The sequence below is a fragment of the Gopherus evgoodei genome, chromosome 1, assembly GCF_007399415.2.
Source record: "Gopherus evgoodei ecotype Sinaloan lineage chromosome 1, rGopEvg1_v1.p, whole genome shotgun sequence".
In the NCBI taxonomy this organism is placed as follows: domain Eukaryota; kingdom Metazoa; phylum Chordata; order Testudines; family Testudinidae; genus Gopherus; species Gopherus evgoodei.
In genome coordinates this window covers 214,179,555-214,201,608 of record NC_044322.1, presented here as the reverse complement: position 1 = coordinate 214,201,608, position 22,054 = coordinate 214,179,555, and the positions used below count along the sequence as shown (strand labels likewise).

General features: G+C 44.9%; 1 protein-coding gene across 10 annotated transcripts in view; it reads left to right on the top strand.

Annotated features, from left to right (window-relative positions):
* The first annotated feature begins 20,360 nt into the window (after window positions 1-20,360).
* Window positions 20,361-22,054, top strand: part of LOC115635776 (zinc finger protein 697-like) — a 39,523-nt gene continuing 37,829 nt past the window's right edge. For 3 of the 10 annotated variants that reach the window (XM_030535056.1, XM_030535065.1, XM_030534969.1), the window contains exon 1: window positions 20,855-20,926. The gene's annotated coding sequence lies outside the window, so the exon portion shown is untranslated. Of the gene's footprint in view, window positions 20,451-20,665; window positions 20,713-20,853; window positions 20,927-22,054 lie in introns of those variants that run through there. The other 7 variants (XM_030535037.1, XM_030535008.1, XM_030534985.1 and 4 more) reach the window with 7 other exon arrangements.

Sequence of the window (22,054 nt, the reverse complement as noted above, 5' to 3'; positions counted from 1 at the left end):
CCATCAAACTCCACATTGCAGACAGCACAAACAGATTCTGAGGGCTCTGCGGTATTTCCCCAGCAACACCAGACTCCCAGGACTTATTAGAGGGCAACGCTTCCTATCACTATTATTCATCCAATTGCCAGGTACCTCACAGAACAGGGAGAAGATATGACCCCTGCTCCACAAAGCTTAAACTATAAACTCTAAATTAGCAAGACAAACAGTGGAGATGGGAAGGAGTTGAAAGCAAAAGAGATGCTAAGCACGTGGCTTCTTAGTCTTTTCCTCTCATCTTGCCCCATCTGACCTTGTGTTCAGGCCTCCCTACTCTTCCATTAATAGCCTCTGCACGCAGACTACAGAGTTAAGGCTGAGTGTGGACATCAGAGGGTAAAACTGACAAACTGGATGGTGCCTGTCATTTACTACTTATACACAGTAGGCTGCAGAGTTGTTACTGGCAGGTACAAGATATAGACTGTATCATATATAAACTGGCTATAAAGCCTCCTTCTGAGAGACATACACACCAGATATGTCCATTATGAGATCCTTTAATACACTGCCAGGTATGGCTAAGGTTAGCTTAAATAAGTCATGTTACACACAGTGCCACCCAGTGGCTGAACAGTATAATACAGTGTTGCATTCTATTACACCAGGGGTTATCAAACTTCATTGCACCGCAACCCCCTTCTGACAACAAAAATTACTACATGACCCCAAGAGGGGGGACTGAAGCCTGAGCCTGCCCGAGCCCTGCTGCCCCTGGTGTGTGGGCCAAAGCTTAAGCCCAAGGGCTTCAGCCGCAGACGGGCCTGTAACCTGAGCCCAGCTACCCAGGGCTGAAGCCCTCAGCCTTCAGCTTCAGCCCCAAGCGATGAGGCTCAGGCTTTGGCCCTGGCCCCCAAATCCCAGCAAGTCTAAGACAGCCCTGGTGACCCCCATTAAAATGGGGTCATGACCCACTTTGCGGTCATGACTCACAGTTTGAAAACCACTGCATTACATCTCCCTCTTAAAGTTCTACAATCCTGCCATTTACACTATTTACATTATCATGCTGCCTTTGAAGTTCGGCATATATCAGTCTGTTAAGTGTCTCACAATCATACTGGTTTTCTAACTACATGACCTGAAAACGTAAGAACTTGGACATCTGCCTGTCCATTAGTTGCAATAAATCGGTGTGGTGGGTTTGGAATCCTCATGTTGTCTTCTTCATCTGCCATCTGTAGAGTTTGTGCTGTGGATTGTTCTGTGTAACCAACTGTACATGTCACCGGTTTCTGTTGAACTCTCCACTGACAGTCTCATTCACATGATCTGGGCACTGAAGTCTTTTTCTTTATGACAGCTGGATTTATCTATCTTTTTATTCCATCCAGTTTGACATGAACATGATGACCTGGATCTATGATGACACCTGTTGTAAAAATGTTCTTTAAGCTCTTTTAGCCTTTTATCTAGTTTGGCTCCTTTCTTCATGTCTGTCCACTTTGGAGATAAGTTATTTTCCAAAGCTGGAACAGCTGCTCTTGGAGTGCTTGCCCATGTCCATTCCAATGTAGGTATGTGCTCACCCCAAGTACCACTGCCAGAAAGTTTTCCCTCCGTGGTATCCATCAGGTCAGCTTTGGTGCCTCCTGGAGTCGTGCTCTCAGAATACCGGTATAAAGTGTCCTGCCAACCTGCAGCCCTCTCAGTTCCTTCTTACCTCCCAGGATGGTCGCTGGAACTACCTTGTCCTTGCATTTGCAAGTACTCCTTCAGTGGACTTTATTCTACTTGTTGTATTTAGTTATCTTTATTCGTAGTTGTTAAGTTTCAATTGTTAGATTGAGTTAGTAAGTTAGGTTAGCAAATCCCCACTGTGTAGGGTTAATCCCTGCCTGGTACTGGGGCATGCCTCAGTTTATGGGTTTAATTAAGCCTTGTGCATCTTGCCACAAGCCTGTGCCAGTGAGTGATCATCATTTCAGCTGCCTTAAGAGCCTGGGGGAAGCTCACATGTGGGAGCACTGTAAGTTCTGCAAAGACTTCGGGCCCCACACCAAAAAGACAGAGACACTAGGCTCAGGTTTATCCTCATGGAGGCAGCACTACAACCTCCCTCAGAGCCGAGTCACTCATTCTCAGCACCAAGTACTTCAGCCTCAGTAAGGAGCGAACTGGCTACGCTAAGAGAGACACAGGGCCGGTCCTCATTTCTGGCACCGAGGAAGGATGCTCCTGCTTCTCATGAGCCGTAGTAATGTCCATCATCCCCAGTGCTGAAGATTGCTCCAGCAATGGACTCTCAGCACTGTTTCCATCATCAGTGCTGAGAAAGAAGCAGAAAAAGACTAAAAGAGTTCGCTCTCCAGCTCTGAGGCTGGCGAGGCAGAGAGACACTAGTAAAGTGCAGCCCAGGCCAAGGCACTCTAAGGCTCGAGTAACATATACGGTGCCACTGACTCTCGGAATGAGTACTTTTGAGTCTGGCACTGATAGACTCTCCACAGGGTCAGCAGGAGCCAACCCCCAAGGCAAGAATGCCAAGAAACTAGACATCTTTGGTAGCTTTAGGATCTCCAATTTAGGATCACAAGTCAGAAAGTGCTCCTGAGCCGGTATGATTTTAACTCCTGGGACTCTGTGTTGAAATTTAAGGAGCTACTAACACATGAGTCCGGGTATGAATTTTCAACTGTAGTGGAAGAAAGCAAATCTGTGGCAAGGGTGTCCCTGCAGACAGCCTTGGACATGGTGGACTCTGAAACCTGATCCACGGCCTCAGTGGTGGAAATGCACAGAAGGCCTTGGCTTCAATTCTCAGGCCTCCCTCCTGAGCTTCAGCAGACATTACAAGACCTTCCTTTTGAGGGTACATTGCGCTTTTCCGAGCAGACAGACTCTAAGCCGCACAGCCTGAAGGACTTGAGGGCCACCCTGAAGTCCCTAGGGTTATGTACACCGGCTCCCTCTAGGAAACATTATAAGCCTCAACCAGCTACCGTTTCTTACTGCCACCTGCCCACCAAGACTATAATAGAAGGAGCAGGGGCTTTCAGAGAAGACCTCTGCCCCAGGTAGCTGTTTGGAGCTGGTTCACAAGGTGCTTTTAGAGAGCAGAAAACTGTCCACTTACCTGGTAAAGTGGAAAAGGTTCTTGATTTGGTCTACGCAGAAAGGTGTCTCACCCACACAGTCAATACTGCCATTCACTTTAGACTACTTACTTCACTTGGCACAGCAAGGGCTAACTGTGTCATCTATTAGGGCCTATCTGGCGGTAATTTCAGACTTTCATCCCTGGGTGAATGGCTGTTCTGTTTTCTCAAACTACATCTGTAGTTGATTTCTTAAGGGTCTTGAGAGACTGTACCCCTAGGTATGGCAACCAATCCCTTCCTGGCACCTCACCTTGGTATTGGCAAGACTGACAGGACGTCCATTTGAATCACTAGCAACATGGTCACTGCTCCACCTGTCATGGAAGATGGCCTTCCTGGTGGCCATTACTTCTGCCTGGAGGATCTTGGCGATCCAGGCCCTCATGTCAGAACCACCTTATATAATATTCTTCAAGGACAAGATCCAATTGCGCTGGCATCTGGCCTTCCTTCCAAAGGTGGTCTCCCAATCCCATAGTAACCAGGATATCTTCCTTCCGGCCTTCTGTCCAAAATCACATGCCAACAGAGAGGAACAGAGGCTCCACTATCTGGACATTAGATGCGCACTAGTCTTCTACATAGAAAGGGTTAAATCATTTAAGAAAACTGCTCAACTTTTCATACCCATTTCAGACAGGATGAAGGGTCTCCCATCTCAGCCCAGACAGGAGACCCTTCCTGCATCACTTCCTGTATTTGCTCATGCTACAACCTTGCAAAGGTGTCTGCTCCCCCTTGCCTAATAGCACATTCCATGAGGGCCCAAGCATCTTTGGCAGCATTTCTGGCACACATTCCTACCCAGGATATTTGCAGAGTGGCAACATGGTCATTAGTTCACACTTTCACGTTTCACTATGCCATCACCCAACAGGCTAGAGACCATGTTGGGTTTGTCTGAGTGGCAGTACAATCAGCATACCAATAACTTTGAACCCTCCACCTGCACAACTGCTTGGGAGTCACCTACATTGGAATGGACATGAGGAAGCACTCAAAGAATAAAAAACAGTTACTGACTTTTCATAAATGAGGGAAGACTTTTCAGTGGCGGTGTTTGAGGCGAGCACACAGCTACATGAGCAACACATCTCAAAGAACAACAGATACGGTAAGGTAAGTAACTGTTTTTTCTGTTTTCTTTCCATTAGGAGTTGTGTTGGATTGTATCCAGTAGCTGCCATTAGTATTGACTGGTAGCTTAGAAGAGCAAGGAATGGATTTTCCAGTTGTAGGATTTTCTTGGCTGTCTGCAGAGCTATCTCAGCCTCTCCATTCATTTGTGGGTAATATAGGCTGCTAGTAACATGATCAAAATTGTATTTCCTGCAGAATGACTTAAATTCTGCTCCAGTGAATTGTGGTCCATTGTCCTTCCCTAGTTGGTCTGGAATACTGAAATGAGCAAAAGTACACGTCCCGATAATATGGTCTCTTCCAACCTCCAACTCTATGACTGCTGTCTGCTGCAGACTTTAGTATTTCTTCTTTTTATTTCCCTTAATGTAAAATAACCCCGCAAAGTAAATTAACATGCTGCGTCCCTGGGTTCTGTAGGCCCCATAGAACATGTGCAGTGTAAATGGCTTTCTCTGGCAACTTCTTACAACAGCTTTTAACATAGAATAATAGAGAATCATAGGACTGGAAAGGACCTCAAGAGGTCATCTAGTCCACTCCCCTGCACTATTCAAACAGCAGAACAAAAAGCAGGAGCAACTTGAAAAACCTGAAACTAGCTTAGAAGTCGTAGACAGCATGAAAGCTGAAAGTTGTTATCATAAAACTCTTGAGGAAATGAGAGAGAACTTCCAGGCTAAGAGGGACAAATTTGAGTCAAACACTAAAGCCTTTCAGCCTACATGCACAAGCGTGGAAAAATTCGTAGCCCAAAGATATATGTTTTGCCATAGGTAGAAGGCATAACAGATGCACAAAATATGGACATTCTGCAGCTGTTTGCCGCACCAAAGCAATGAGGGAGCTGGCTAATAGTACAGACAATGAACAGCTACTGTTTCTGGGATCTATCATGTCTGATGACACAGAGCCTGCCTGGAGAGTGAAATTGAATATTCATGGAAAGACTATTGAATTTAAAATGTACTCAGGAACAGGCTCATGGCAGGACTAAATATTATCTAGACCATCCCTGATAGGTGTTTGTCTAACCTGCTCTTCCAGAACCTCTCTAGACAAATTATTCCAGTGGTTACCTACCGTGACAGTTAGGAATGTCCAACCTAAACCACCCTTGCTGCACTTTAAGCCCATTGCTTCTTGTCCTATCTTCAGAGGTTAAGAAGAACAATTTTTCTCCCTTCTCCTTTTAACAACCTTTTATGTACTTGAAAACTGTTATCATGTCCCCTCTCAGTCTTCTCATCTTCAGACTAAACAAACATAATTTTTTCAATCTTCCCTCATAGGTCATGTTTTCTAGACCTTTAATCATTTTTGTAAAAGCAGCAAAGAACCATGTGGCACCTTATAGACTAACAGACGTATTGGAGCATGAACTTTCATGGGTGAATACCTAGCATCTGACAAAGTGGGTATTCACCCACGAAAGTTAATGCTCCAATATATCTGTTAGTTTATAAGGTGCCACCGAACTCTTAGTCTGGATCTGTAAAAGTAGCAAACACAGCTACCCCTCTGATACTTAAATCATTTTTATTTCTCTTCTCTGGACCTTCTCCAATTTGTTCACATCTTTCCCAAAATGTGGTGCCCAGAACTGGGCACAATACTCCAGTTTAGGCCTAATCAGTGCAGAGTAGAGCAGAAGAATTACTTCTTGTGTCTTGCTTACAACATTCCTGCTAAAACATACCAGAATGATGTTTTCTTTTTTTGCAAGTGTTACACCATTGACTCATATTTAGCTTCTGATCCATTATGATCCCCAGATCCCTTTTTGCAGTACTCCTTCCTAGGCAGTCATTTCCCATTTTGTACATGTGCAATTGATTGTTCCTTTCTAAGTGGAGGACTTCGCATTTGTTCTTATTGAATTTCATCCTGTTTATTTCAGACATTTCTCCAGTTTGTTCAGATCATTTTGAACTTTAATCCTATATTCCAAAGCTCTTGCAACCCCTCCCAGCATGGTATTGTCTGCAAACTTTATGTGTGCACTCTCTATGCCTTTATCTAAATCATTGATGAAGATATTGAAGAGAACCAGACCTAAACTGATCCCTGTGTACCCTACTTGATATGCTTTTCCAGCTTGACTGTGAACCACTTATAACTACTCTCTGGGAATGGTTTTCCAACCAGTTATGCACCCACCTTATATTAGCTCCATCTAGATTGTATTACCCTAGTTTGTTTATGAGAAGGTCATGCAAGACAGTATCAAAAAGCCAAGATATAACACATCTACCACTTCCCCTTATCCATGAGGCTTGTTACCCTATTAAGTTGGTTTGACACGATTTGTTCTTGACAAATCCATGTTGTTACTCATCATCTTATTATCTTCTAGGTGTTTGCAAACTGATTGCTTAATTATTTGCTCCATTATCTTTCTGGGTACTGAAGTTAAGCTGACTGGCCTGTAATTCCCTGAGTTGTCCTTATTTCTCTTTTTATAGATTGGCACTATACTTGCCCTGTTCTAGTCCTCTGGAATCTCCCCCCATCTTCCGTGACTTTTCAAAGATAATTGCTAATGGCTCAGATATCTCCTCAGTCAGCTCCTTGAGTATTCTAGGATATATTTCATCAGGTCCTGGTGACCTGAAGACATCTAACTTTTCTGAGCAATTTTTTATTTGTTCTTTCTCTATTTTAATCTCTGATCCTACCTCATTTTCACTAGCATTCACTATGTTAGATGTCCAATTGCTACTAACCTTTTTGGTCAAAATTGAAAGAGGAAAGTAATTTAGCACTTTTGCCTTTCCACATTTTCTGTTATTATTTTTCTCATCTCGTTGAGTAACAGGCCTAACCTGTCCTTGGTCTTCCTTTTGCTTCTAATGTATTTGCAGAATGTTTTATTGTTACTCTTTGTGCTGCTACATAGTTTAATCTTGTTTTGTGCCTTGGCCTTTCTAATTTTGTCCCTACATACTTGTGTTATTTGTTTATGTTCATCCTTTGTAATTTCACCTTGTTTTCACTTTTTGTAGAACTCTTTTTTGAGTTTCAGATTATTGATGATCCCTTGGTTAAGCCAGGGTGGTCCCTTGCCATACTTCCTATCTTTCCTACGCAGTGGGATAGTTTGCTCTTGTGCCCTTAATAATGTCTCTTTGAAAAACTGCCAAAGCTCTTTAACTGTTTGTCCCCTCATATTTGCTTCTCATGGGATCTTACCTACCAACTCCCTGAGTTTGCTAAAGTTTGCCTTATTTAAATCTATTATCTTTATTGTGCTGTTTTCCCTCCTACCATTCTTTAGAATCATGAACTCTACCATTTCATGATCACTTTCACCCAAGCTGCCTTCCACTTCAAATTCTCAGACAGTTCCTCCCTATTTGTCAAAAACAAATCTAGAATAGCCTCTCCCCTAATAGTTTTTTCCACCTTCTGAAATAAAAAATGGTCTCCAATGCATTCCAAGAACTTGTTGGATACATACCAAAAGTCTATTGAAAAAATATAGTGTAGCCAATCCCCAAAGTTCAAACATCACAAGTCAGACTCCAAAATAGAATGAGATCAGCCCCAACATCAAATCATGGGTTTTGGTCTGTCTTCTGATTTTTGAACTCCTCCTGTTCATCCCAGTGTGTGTATAACAATTGCAGTGATGCCACTTCAAACAAATTTATAGTAAAAAGGGCAATTTTGGCCCCTGCTGCAGGAGTTCTAATTAGAGGATCTAAGTGGGATCAGGGAGCCATCGGGCTAGGCCCAGTACAATCACATGGTGAGAGACAGTCTGAAGAGATGATGTGGAACCTAGAAGTGAACCTCATCTTAAATAAGGGCCACCAAACATCCATTCGATATGAACAGCTGTTAATCCCTGCTGAGCTAGGCAGGATTCAGATTATGACCTACTGGTGAAAAACTCTGTAGTTCATTAGCAGTACTGACAACCTCATGAGTCAGGGCCCAAGAATCATGATATTTTGTTTTAAATAATAAATGTTGCCTTCTTTTTTCTTTGCCTGCTGGTTTTGAAATCTTTAGGGTGCTCAAGCTTCATTTTTCAAGGTTTTCTCTGCAACCAGGAGGATTAGAAATGTATGTGGGGTGGGTACAAAGGGGAAGAAAAGCTGAGATTCTCCTGCAATCTTCTGGTTCCAGCAGCAGGGACTTTAAGAAAAATATCAAATACCACAAGTCTCATAATAAAATCATGAGATCTGGCAACACTGCATTAACAACACCCGGAGCAGCATCGCAAGAGAATGAGGGTTGTTTACTGGGAAAATAAGTTTATTAATTCAAGTTCTGACCTTTTCAGATCTTAGGCAGGCAGCGTCTTCCAGACCGTGGGCACACAGGTCATATCACACCACTCAGTCTCCAACACATGCTGTTTCCCACATTCTGTTCTTAAAGGAGACAGCGCCTTCCAATCAAATACAAACACTAAAAATGCAACAGAAAAACAAATATTAACACAACATCCAAATATAATGTTTTACAATATAAAATCATTCCTGCAGTTAATCCAGGGTCCTTACACTAACTCTTATAGATGTGTGGATATTTTTTTCACCTCTAACTAGGTTTGACCCTCCCCCTTTCAGAGCCACAGTATAGACCTCTTCCACTTCTGCTATAGGAGTAACTGGAGAGAGGGGAAGCAGCTTACTAACCTCTACATGTAGCAGCCCATGCAGAGAGACACATTACACACATTGCGGAGCACCAGTGGAGTGCTTGGCTTCGGCTTCTCTTCAAGGAGCAAGAAGTTGGTTGTGGTTTAGTGGTTACAGACAGCATAGCCAAATGTGACACCACTTCTGTTTGCAATGTCTGCAGGGAGTGAACTGGGGCCCTCCGCATGTAAAAGCATGAGCCTTGACAATCTAAGATACAGAAAATGTGGAAGCAACACTAGAGTCTATATGTATTTCAGCAGATAAAGAAACACCTAATTTGACATACACCTTCCAAAATTCTATTAAACAGAATGAATAAGCTCAGCTGCTTTTAGATGTCTTATTATATTACTTAAGAACATGCAAATTGCTATACTGGATCAGACCAATGGTCCATCTAGCCCAGTATCCTGTTTTCCAACAGTGGCTTTTACCAGATGCATCAGAGTGAATGAACAGAACAGGACAATGTATTGACTGATCTATCCTCTGCTGTCCAGTCCCAGCACCTGGTAGTCAGAGGTTTAGGACATCCAGAGAATGGGGTTGCATTGCTGACCATCTTGGTTAATAGCCATTGATGGACCTATCCTCCAGGAATTTATCTCATTCTTTTTTGACCCCGGTTTTGCTTTTGGCTTTCACTACTCCACTAGCAGTGAGTTCCACAGGTTGACTGTGTGTTGTGTGAAGAAGTGCTTCCTTATCTTAGCTTTAAATCTGCTGCTTATTAATTTCATTGGATGATACCTGATTATGTGAAGGGGTAAATAACACTTCCCTATTCACTTTCTCCACACCATTCATGATTTTATAGACCTCTATCATATCCATCTCCCATCTCTTTTCTAAGATGAACAGTCCCAGTCTTTTTAATATTGTTCTTCATATGGAATCTGTTCCATACCCCTAATCATTTTCATTGCCCTCCTCTGCACCTTTTCCAGTTCTATCTTTTTTGAGATGGGGCAACCAGAACCACACACAGTATTCAAGGTGTGGGAGTAACATGGATTCATACGGTGGTATTATGATATTTTCCGTCTTATTATCTATCCCTTCCCTCATGATTCCTTACATTCTGTTAGCTTTTTTTGGCTGCCACAGCACATTGAGCAGATGTTTTCAGGGAACTATCCACAATGACTTCAAAAACTCTTTTTTGTGTGGTAACAGCTAATTTAGAGCCCATAATTTTGTATGTATAGGTGGGATTATTTTTTCCAATGTGCAATTCTTTGCATTTATCAACGCTTACTTTCATTTTGTTTCATTGTGCCATTTTCTTGCCCAGTGACCTGGTCTTGTAAGATCCCTTTATAACTCTTTGCAGTTGGCTTTGAACCTAACAATCTTGTGTAATTTTTTATTATCTGCAAACTTTGCTGCCTTGCTATTCACCCCTTTTTCCAGATAATTTATGAATATGTTGAACAGCACTGGTCCCAGTACAAATCTTTGGGGGACCCTGGAATTTACTTCTCTCCATTGTGAAAACTGACTATTTATTCCTAACATTGTTTCCTATCTTTTAATCAGTCACTGATCCAGAAGAGGACTTCCCTTCTTATCCCATAACATCCCATTTTGCTTAAGAGCCTTTGGTGAGGAACTTTGTCAAAGGCTTTCTGAGAGTCCAAAAACATTGCATCCACTGAATCACCATTGTACGCGTTTGTTGACACCCTCAAAAAAATTCTAATAGGCTAAGGAGGCCTGATTTTCCTTTACAAAAACCATGTTGACTCTTCCCCCAAAATATTGTGTTCATCTATGTGTCTGATAATTCTGTTATTCATTACAGTTTCAAACACTTTTGCCTGGTGCTAAAGTTAAGCTTTCCAGCATGCAATTGCCAGGATCATCTCTTGAGCGTTTTAAAAAATTGTTGTTACATTTGCTATCCTCCAGTCATCTGGTATGGAGGCTGATTTAACCCCTAGGTCAAATTCACAGTTAATAGTTCTGCAATTTCTTATCTAAGTTCCTTTGGGACTCTTGGGTGAATACCATCTGGTCCTGATGACTTATTACTATTTGTTCCAAAACCTCCTCTATTGATAGCTCAGTCTGGTGCAACTTCTTGGATATGTCACCTAAAAAGAAGGGTTCAGGTGTGAGAATCTCCTTCACATCCTCTGCAGTGAAGACGAACGCAAAGAATTAATTTAGCTTCTCCACAATGGTCTTGTCTTCCTTGAGTGCTCCTTTAGCACCTCAATTGCCCAGTGGCCCCACTGATCGTTTGGCAGTCTTTCTGCTTTTGATGTACTTAAAAAATGTTTGCTAATCATTTTTTAGTCATTTGCTAGGTGCTCTTCAAATTCTGTTTTGACCTGCCCAATTATAGTTTTACACTTGACTTACCAGAGTTTATGTTCCTTTCTATTTTCCTCAGTAGGATTTGACTTCCAATTCTTAAAGGATGTCTTTTTGTCTCTGACCACCTCTTTTACTCTGTTGTTTAGCCAGGGTGACTTTTTTTGGCCCTCTTACTGTTGTTGGTGGTTTGTTTTTTGTTTTTGCATTTGAGGTATACATATAGTCGGAGCCTCTATTATGGTGTTTTTATAAAATTTCCGTGCAGTTTGCAGGCATTTCACTCTTGTGATTATTCCTTTTAATTTCCATTTAACTAGATTCCTCATTTTTGTGTATTTTCCCTTTTTGAAGTTAAATGCTACTGTGGTTGGTTTCTTTTGTATTTTCCCCCTATAAGAATGTTAAATTTGATAATATATGGTTGTTATTACTGAACAGTTCAGCTATATTCACCTCTTGAATCAGAGCCTGTGCATCACTTAGGACTACATCAAGATCTGCCTCTCCTCTTGTGGGTTCCAGGACTAGCCGTTCCAAGAAGCTTTCTTAATGGGATCTAGAAATTTTATCTCTGCATCCAGGGGCGGCTCTAGGCATTTTGCTACCCCAAGCATGGCAGGCAGTCTGCCTTCGGCGGCTTGCCTGCGGAGGGTCTGCTGGTCCCGCTGCTTTGGAGGACCTCCTGCAGTGTGCCTGTGGGAGGTCCTCCGAAGCTGCAGGACCAGCAGACCATTCGCAGGCACTCCTGCAGGAGATCTGCCGAAGCCACGGGACCTGCCGCCCTCGTGGCTCCGGCAGAGCACCCCCAGCAGCTTGTCACCCCAAGCACGCACTTGGCATGCTGGGGCCTGGAGCCGCCCCTGTCTGCATCATCTCTTGAGGTGACATGTTTCCTGTCAATATGGGGATAGTTAAAATCCCATATTATTACTGGGTTTTCTGGTTTTGTAGTCTCTCTAATCTTCCTGAGTATTTCACAATCATTATTACCGTTCTGGTTAGGTGACTAGTGGTATATTTGTACTGCTATATTCTATTCATAGAGATTCTATGGTACTGTTTGATTAATTTAAGATTTTTACTACACCTCTACCTCAATATAACGCTGTCCTTGGGAGCCAAAAAATCTTACCGTGTTATAGGTGAAACCATGTTATATTGAACTTGCTTTGATCCACCAGAGTGTGCAGCCCCCCCCGCCCCCGGAGCACTGCTTTACCACGTTATATCCAAATTCATGTTATATCGGGTGATGTTATATCGAGGTAGCGGTGTATATTTAATTCTATGCTTTCTTTAAAATATAGGGCTACTCACCCTCCCCACCCCCCCCAGTGCACTCTGTCATTTCTTCATACATTGTACCTGGAATTACCGTGTCCCATAGATTATCCTCATTCCACCAAATTTTTATGATGCCTATTATGTCAATATCCTTATTTAATACTAGGGGCACTCAAGTTCATCCATCTTAGTATTTAGGCTTCTAGTGTTTGTATACAAGCAATATAATCATTAATGCTCTGGATGATGGGATGGATTGCACTATCAGCAAGTTTGCAGATGACACTAAGATGGGGGGAGAGGTAGATACACTGGATGGTAGGGATAAGGTCCAGAGTGACCTAGACAAATTGGAGGATTGGGCCAAAAGAAATCTGATGAGGTTCAACAAGGACAAATGAAGAGTCCTTCACTTAGGAAGGAAGAATCCTATGCATTGCTACAGGCTGGGGATCGACTGGCTAAGCAGCAGTTCTGCAGAAAAGGACCTCGGGATTACTGTGGATGAGAAGCTGGATATGAGTCAACAACAGTATGACCTTGTTGACAAGAAGGCTAATGGCATATTGGGCTGCATTAGTAGCAGCATTGCAAGGAGATCAAGAGGAGTGATTACTCCCCTCTGTTCAGCACTGGTGAGGCCATATCTGGAGTATTGCATCCAGTTTTGAACCCCCTACCCCCCTCATTACAGAAAGGATATGGACAAACTGGGGACAGTCCAGTGGAAAGCAATGAAAATAATTAGGAGGCTGGGGCACATGAGTTATGAGAGACTGAGAGAACTGGGCTTATTTAATCTGCAGAAGAGAAGAGTGAGAGGGGATTTGATACCAGCCTTCAACTACCTGAAGAGGGGTTCCAAAGAGGATGGAGCTAGGCCGTTCTCAGTGGTGGCAGATGACAGAACAAGAAGCAATGGTCTCAAGTTGCAGTGGGGGAGGTCTAGGTTGGATATTAGGAAACACTGTTTCACTAGGAGGGTGGGTTACCTTAGGAGGTGGTAGAATCTCCATCCTTAGAGGTTTTTAAAGCCCCGGCTTGACAAAATCCTGGCTGGGATGATTTAGTTGGGGATTGGTCCTGCTTTGAGCAGGGGGTTGGAGTAGATGAACGCCAGAGGTCTCTTCCAACCCTAATCATCTATGATTCTGTGATTATAAAATTTGTCAATATTTAGTCGTCTGTCTTCAGGGGATGTAATTGAGCAGTTTTTTGATTAACTGTTTTTCTTCAGTTTCTATCTGTAATTTATTAATGTCTATCCTCTCCTCTTTACTAGGCTATAGAATATCCTCTTTAATAAATCCTTCCCTAATGGAGGCCTTGGGTCTATTACCAGTGCTGCCTAAAGTGACCTTGTGTAAACTCTTTGATCTGTGAAATGGATAAATGATAGCTATTCCCCAGCAGTTACAGTATGAGACCTTGTCTTGTAATAACGGTTGTGAAGAGCAGAGAAATATTGACAGGAGTCAGTAGGAGAGCTCCAGATTTGCAGTTTAGTGCAAATCTCTCTGCCGCCTAGCCCTCACCCCCAGGGGTTGTAAGGTGATGTTCCTCTGCCTTTCTGATCTGCTTGCCTAATGCCCACAGCCTTTCACTTCACAAGACTGTCTGCAGGTGCAGCCAAAAATGTGTTACTCATAATCAAAATGAAAATACTCTCAACACAGAAACATAACAATAAAAACGGTAGAACAGGCTTTAAGGTTAAAACTCTCTAAGAAGCAGGTGAGGGGAATCCAGTGATGGAAGTGCCACCCTGTAGTAAACAGACCTACCGACTGATGGAGCCAGCAGGCCTAGCTCTAATTAATGCAAGAATGTTCCTCAAGTACCAGTCTTGCCAAATCCCTGACAACAAACTCATTCCTCCTGAAGCAAAGACTGCTATTGAAGGATGCTTTTCAGGATCTGACCTATATTCTGCTGTTGCATTTTTCCCCTGGGCTAATAACTGCTGAGGGAAAATGCTGAAATGAGGTAAAGGTTATGCACTGACACCACCCAGTGGTCACTTCTCTAAATCCCTTCCAGCATGGATGGACAAATAGACTGATATTTTCATTTGGGGATCCAATCCTTCAAATATCAGCCTCTCTCTATCCCCACAAGCCTTGCCCACAGTACCTCTATCTCAAACAGCCAATTCACATGAGCACAATATAGGACATAAGTGCACATCCTTGTGTCATACTATTTTCAAAGGCTCTAGGTGCAAGCCCAGCTACATGGACAAATTAGGAGACCTGGGCACTGCATCAAAGTGCATCTTGCAAAAGCTTGCCCTGGCCCTGCCATAGTCTCTCTTTGTTTTCTCCTATTTCCCTGTGTCCTCTCCCATACCAGCCATATGTCTCCCTCCATCGTGTCTCTGGTTTTTCTGTCCTCCAGTGTCCCTCTGAGCCTTCTTCCAATTGTCTCTTATATCTCACTGGGCCCTCCATTTGCCCTGATTTCCCCCCACTATGGTCTTGTTTCTCATTTCTCCTCTATGTCTCTCACAGTAAGGGACAGGTGCTCTTTGGGCAGAGAAAGGTAGGTAGGTACGTACGCAAGTTGCTGTTTCTTGCTTTCTGGGCTTCTTGCTAACTCTGGTGACCTCTGCAAAATGGGACATTTGGCAGGTTTGTAAAGCACAGGCTACTGTTGTGGGGATGAAACTTTTCAAAAGCAGATTTCCTGTGTTCCTTGGCATAGGATAGGTCAGGTCAAGACAGCTAACAAAGCACCAAGAAGCAGGGGGCACTTGGGGGGAGCAACACATGAGGGCCATTGAAACACAGTGTGAATGCTTCAAAGAGCTTACAACAAAAATTTGGGCTTTTGTACCACTAAAAAACAGGCACAAGTGGAACTGGCACTTTTTAAGCATTGTCAAAGGAGTATGTAACTGGGATGCAAGTGAATTGTGTCAGGGGAGAGCCTTGCCAGAAAAATGCACCCCTTAAGGAATTTTCAAACTATTGTATCCTGGCACAAGTGGTTGCTGCAGAATTGGTTCTTCTTGCAACCCCCAGGTAGTGATTGACTCTCATTTGACAGTTACAGTAAATGGCCTCATTAACCCCCACCTATCCCCAAGGTGTGAAGAGAAGAGGCAGCAAACTTGCACTCACTGTCACTTTGCTTTTAAGTGAAGGATTATTCAAAGGCAACAAGTTGCCCATTAAATAAGGATGCGATAAGAGAGCATTATATCGGTATGTATGCAAATAGTTAATAATAGATAAGATGGCACTCAGTGATATGCAGTCTGGTTTCTGGATTGTTTGGAACTGGCACTTGGACACTGCAGATGGTTTCCTCTGGCTGCTCTTTACTTGCAGGCCTGAATAAAAGAGTTTTTACTGCTTTAATTCTTCATTGTGGCTGAACAGAGGCACTGCAGGCCAGACTCACAAAGGTACTTAGTGGCATAACTGCCTCTTTAGGACTGTAAGTCTCTATTTGGATGCCCTGATATCCTCCAAGCCACTACTCAGTGCTGCTTAACCCTATAGGTGCCTACATTTCCATTAGTAGACATACACAAAGTCGCCTTAAGTCCTGATGCTGCCCCACAGCTAGCAAGCAATTCTGAGCCCTAATTCATGCCTAAGCCCCAACTGAAGTGATCCCTCTCCTGGCTCCCCTGTGGGGTTTGATCTGGTAGGTATTCTCAGAACATACCCATCAGATCAGGCCTCATACATAAGACAGCAGAGGATGAGTGCACATGTGTGTAGAGAACACCCAGTAGACCAGTGGTTAGGGCACTCACCTGGGATGTGGGAGATCCAGATTCAAAGAAGGTCAAAGAAAAGGGAGATGGTATCAGTCCATAAATGCGCTGCTATCGCCCTCTGGAAACTGGCAATCACAGATTGCTCTAGATCTGTAGATAATCACATATTGTCAGGTTGGGCATGTTTGGCCTGCAACTGGTACCACATAATCCAGTGTGACCTGCTGCGAGCTAGGTCCTCAGCCACTAAACCGGGAATGCCACTATTGATTGGTGGGATGTATGCCAGATACCCAGTGGAATGAAAAATAATATCCATAAAGGAGAAATTCCACCTGGCACTGCTGCCATAATAGAGGTGCAAACTAAATGTATAAGCCAAGTTAAAAAAAATCAAGAGGATAAAAAAAAAAAAGGCCACGATGGCTGAACAGCTCAGTAAAAGAGGCAAAAAGACCTCCTTTTGGTTAGAGGCAAAAAGGCCTCCTTTAAAATTTGGAAGTCAAATAGTAGTGAGGAAAATAGAATGGAACATAAACCCTGGCAGATCAAGTGTAAAAGCATAATAAGGCAAGCCAAAAAAGAATTTGAAGAGCAACTAGCAAAAGACACGAAAGCTAATAGCAATTTTTTTTAGAACGTCAAAAGCTGGAGGCTTGACAATCAGTGGTCCCATTGGACAATCAAAGTAATGAAAGCGCACTCAAGGAAGATAAGGCTGTTTTGGAGAAGCTAAATTAATTCTTTGCATGGATTTTCAATGCAGAGGATATGCTGGAGATACTCACAAACAAACCTTTTATTTTTAGGTGAAAAATCTGAGGAACTGCCCCAGACCGAGGGGTCAATAAAGGAGGTTTTGGAACAAATTTAACTGTAGCAAGACACCTGGATCAGATGTGTCCTTCAGAACTCAAATATGAAATTGCAAAACTACTCACTGTAGTACTGTATGTAACCTATCACTTTAGCTACATTACAGCCCTCTGTTAAAGAGGCTGATTAATGTAACACATGAATTAGTCAAAAAGCATCCAACCTGCAGTTTATGTTTTATCAGTAGCTGATATTTTTAAAGGCTCCAGAGGCAATCCTGACAATCACAGGCCACTAAGCCTAACTTCAGTACCAGGCAAACTGGGTTGAAACAATAGTAAATCACAGAATTATCAGATATATAAACAGGATATATTGGGGAGGAGTCAACACGGTTTTTGTAAACGGAAATCATGCCTCCCCAATCTATTAGAACTCTTTGAGGGAGTCATCAAACATGTGAACAAGGGGGATCCAGTGGATATAGTGTACTTGGACTTTCCAGAAAGCCTTTGACAAGGTCCCTCACCAAAGGCTCTTAAGCAAAGTACTGTAAGCAGCAACGGGATAAAAGGGAAGGTCATCTAATGAACTCCTTAAAAGATGGGAAACAAAGGGTAGCCATAAATTGTCAATTTTCACAATGGAGAGGAGTAAATAGCAGAGTCTCCCGAGGATCTGTACTGGGGCCTGTGCTGTTCAACATATTCATAAATGATCTGGAAAATGGGGGACTAGTGAGGTGCAAAAATTGCAGGCAATACAAAATTACTCAAAATAGTTAAATCCAGGGCTGACTGTGAAGAGTTATAAACTGGGTGATTCAATGACAAAATGGCTGATGAAATCAAACGTTAAGTGCTACATAATGCACATTGGAAAAAATAATTCATCCTATATGCACAAAATGATGGGGTCCAAATGAACTGTTAACACTCAAGAAAGTGATCTTGGAGTCATCATGGATAGTTCCCCTTAAAATGTCTGCTCAATGTGCAACAGTAGACAAAAAAGCTAATGGTTAGGAACCATTAGGAAAGGGAGATAGTATGATAGAAAATATTATGCTGCTATATAAATCCATGGTATGACTACACCTTGAATATTGCATGCAGTTTTGGTGCCCCCTCATCTCAAAAACAATATACTGGAACTAGAAAAGATGCAGAGAAGGGTAACAAAAATGATTGGGGGCTTGGAACAGCTTCCATATGGGGAGAGATAAAAAAGACGTGACTGTTCAGCTTAGAAAAGAGATGACTGAGGAGGCATATGATAGAGGTCTGTAAGATTATGACTGGTGTCAAGAAAGTGAATAGGGAAGTGTTATTTACCCCATCAAATAACATAAAAGTCACTCAATTAAATTAATAAGCAGCTCATTGAGAACAGATAAAGGAAGCACTTCATCACATAGTGCAGTCAACCTGTGGAACTCGTTGTTGGGGGATGTTGTGAAGGCCAAGTAAGTTCCTGAAGGATAGGTCCATCAATGGCTATTAGCCAAGATGGTCAAGGACACAATCCCCTGCTCTGGGTGTTCCTAAAACTCCACATGCCAGAAGCTGGGCCTGGACAACAAGGGCAGGATCACTCTTAATTACTCTGTTCTGTTCATTCTGTTTGAAGCATCTGGCATTGGCCACTGTCAGGAGACAGGATACATGGCTAGCAGGACCAGTGGTCTGACCCACTACAAACATTCTACTGCCTTGCAGCTGGCTCTTAATCCATTGTGGAGAAAGTGTTAGGTGACTGGCCCTGCAGTTCAGTTCTTGCCCTGCTGCGGCTGGCTTCCAAACATCTTGGTCTTCCAAGCCTTTGGGCTTGGCCAGTACTGCTAAGAGGGGGACTTTTGTCCTGCCTCACTTATTTTTCTGCCTAGGTGTACAATCTGATGGTTCAAGTATGATGATCTCCCTCTTCACTTGGGGATGGAACATTCTATTTTCCCCCAGGACCCTTGCCTCATTCAGTGAACAGGGTGCATTATGCTCTCTGAATGGGAAGCTAATCAGAAGCATTTTATCTTCAGAATTCAGTGTTGTCTCATATCTTATTTATTGCATATCATTTAAACTCTGCACTGAATACAGAATTATCAATTTCCTTATGAGCTTTTCTAGGATACTTATCACTGTAGTATCTCAGTACCTCACAAATATTAATGAATATATTTTTACAAGATCCTTGTGTGACAACATAGTATTACTAGCTCCATTTTACAGATAATTAATGGAGGCCAGAGAAACTAGGCCTTAAAACGGTCAAGTGTCCACTAATTTTGGGTGCCCACTTTTAAGATGTCTAGGGCCTGACTTTTCAGAGACTTTATATATACTGAAATACTCATTGGGCCAGAGAGAGAGTGCAAGACTGAGACAGTAGGAATGACTGTAGACTGGTTGTTAGAGCACCCACCTGAGAGACTCTGGGTCCAATCCCCCTGCCCCAATGACTCCAGAATTATTTATATGCTGATTGCTCAGGGTCCTGAGGTCACTGGATCTGTATATGCACAGATCTATGACCACACATCCAAACTGACCTTCTGTGCTGGACCCGCATAGACCACAGCAGAGATGCGCTGTGCTGCATGCCAGCAATGTTCAGACTCCCCACCCCTGCCTGTGTGTCCTGCAAGCCCCCAGTGCAACCTAAGAACCAGCTTATTAAGTTCAATACCACTCCATACCTATGTAAAGTTTGTTACTTATATCAGTGTTTGCAGGATCAAGGCCCCACCAAACGATTTACAGAGAAATAGGAGGGGGAAGGCACAGTGTTTTTAAAACATTAAGGTATTTGAGCCCATGCCTGCTTTCCCCTTTATTTGATTTTCCATCTTGGGTGCAAGGCGTAACTTTCACAGTGGCCATCTGCAGAGAGGCAAATTTCACAGAGCCCGACTAGCTCTATTTGTGGGTTGTCGTTCAGTCTTTGCCAACTGTATTATCATTTTATCCCCCACCTAATTGCCTTGGCTGCCCTTAACCCCTTGCTGGTTTTCTTAACGCTGTTTTTTTAAACGTTTGTGGCCAGGGCCGGGCTGTACTTTTCTAACAGTTGGGGTTGGGGTTTTTTGACTAGCTGCTATTTTCGTCCCATGGCCCTGATTCTTCCAACGCTCCCCCACCTACTTAACCTTATCCGCGCCAGATGTTTCTATGGGCTCCTACCCTCAGCTCCGCCGCGCGGCAGCTGGAGCACTGGGGCCTCTCGTATTTCTAACCCCGGCCTCAAGGAAACCCCACAACGCTGGCAGCCCCCGTTTGCTGCAAAGCACATTACTGAGGGGAGACTGCGAGCCGCCAGCGGCCCTGCCAGGCCTCCCCGTGCGGGGCGCCACCGGGGCAGGTTTGTGCGGGGCCGGCGCTGGGGGGGAAGGAGCGGGCTGGGGGGCTCCAAGGCAGGCGCGGGGCACGGACCGGCCCGGCCCGGCCCGGCGGTAAGCGGGGACTGACATCCGCAGCCGACGTGGCTGAGGGGCGCTGCTGGGGCGCGCGGGCGGGGGCGGGGGCGCCGCTGGCCGAGCGCGGGGCAGTTGTCGGGGCGGCGCCGGCCACGACCCTTTGTCCGGCCGCGCGCGGGGAGACAGCGCGGCGCGCGAGCCCGGCAGGTAGGGGCGGGGCGGCCCCGCGCGCGCGGAGGAAGGGGCAGCGGGCTCGCCCCCGCCCGCCAGGGGCCGCGGGGCAGAGGCGCAGGGGCTGCCCGCAAGGCCCCCCTCCCCCCCGGCCTGCGGGGAAGCAGCAGCCGCGGCCCCCGAGCGAGGGCGGCGGGAGCGTGACGTGTCCGCGGCGTCTGCGCCGCGATGGAGCCGCCCGGCCCGGGGGGTGAGCGGCGCGGGCGCGGGGGAGGCAGGACTCGGCCCGGCCGGGAGCAGGGGCTGAGAGCCGCGGACAGGGCGCAGCAGCGCTGCCGGCCGAGGGGGCGTGGCCCGGGGACAGGGAGCCGCCGCCGGGCAGGAGTCAGGGGCGGTGTGGCACAGCGGGGGGGGCCTGGGCAGGCAAGCCCCGTATGGCTCCTACAGCCTCCCCTGCCTCCCGCTAGGCCCGGGGCCGCAGCGCATGGGCTGGTGGTCGCACAAATAATAATTCGTACAGACTTTGAGGGCAGAAGGGTGTCAGGGACTGTCATGGCCGGGTCTGTAGTCTGACCTCCTGCACACGGAGGTAGGGTACCGGGTGTCCCGATTTTATAGGGATGGTCCCGATGTTTGGGTCTTTTTTCTTATCTAAGCTCTTACCCCTCAGCTCCTGTCATGATTTTTCACATTTGCTGTCTGGTCACCTTACAGTGAGGCCACAGAATGTTCTCACCCGCAACCCTGCAGTAGACGCCAGGGGCAGCTGTAGACATTTCGCTGCTCCAAGTGCGGCGGCATGAAGCGGGGGGGGGGGGGGCTCTGCCAGTCGCCGGTCCCATGGCTCCGGTGGACCTCCCGCAGCCGTGTCTGCAGAGGGTTTGCTGGTCCCGCGGCTCCACCCAAACTGCAGGACCAGCGGACCCTCCACAGGCACGCCTGCAGGAGGTCCACTGGAGCCGTGGGACCAGCGGACCCTCCGCAGACATGCCGCCGAAGCAGAGCGCCCCCCGTGGCATGCCACCCCAAGCGCGCACTTGGCATGCTGGGGCCTGGAGCTGCCCCTGGTAGACCCCCAACCTCTGGCTGAATTACTGAAGTCCTCAAATCACGATTAAAAAACTTCAAGTTCCAGAGAATTCAGCATTTACACTAATTTAAACCTGCAAGTGATCTGGGCCCCATGTGTCGGAGAAAGGCGAAAACCCCACAAGATCTCTGCCAATCTGACCCACAGGAATGTTCTTTCCTCACCTCAGATATGGTGATCAGCTAAACCCTGAGCATGTGGGCAAAAGCCACAAGGGAAAGAATTCTCTGCAGTAACTTAGAGCCCTCCCCATCGAGTGTCCCTGAGAGACAGTCACTATCCTAGGCC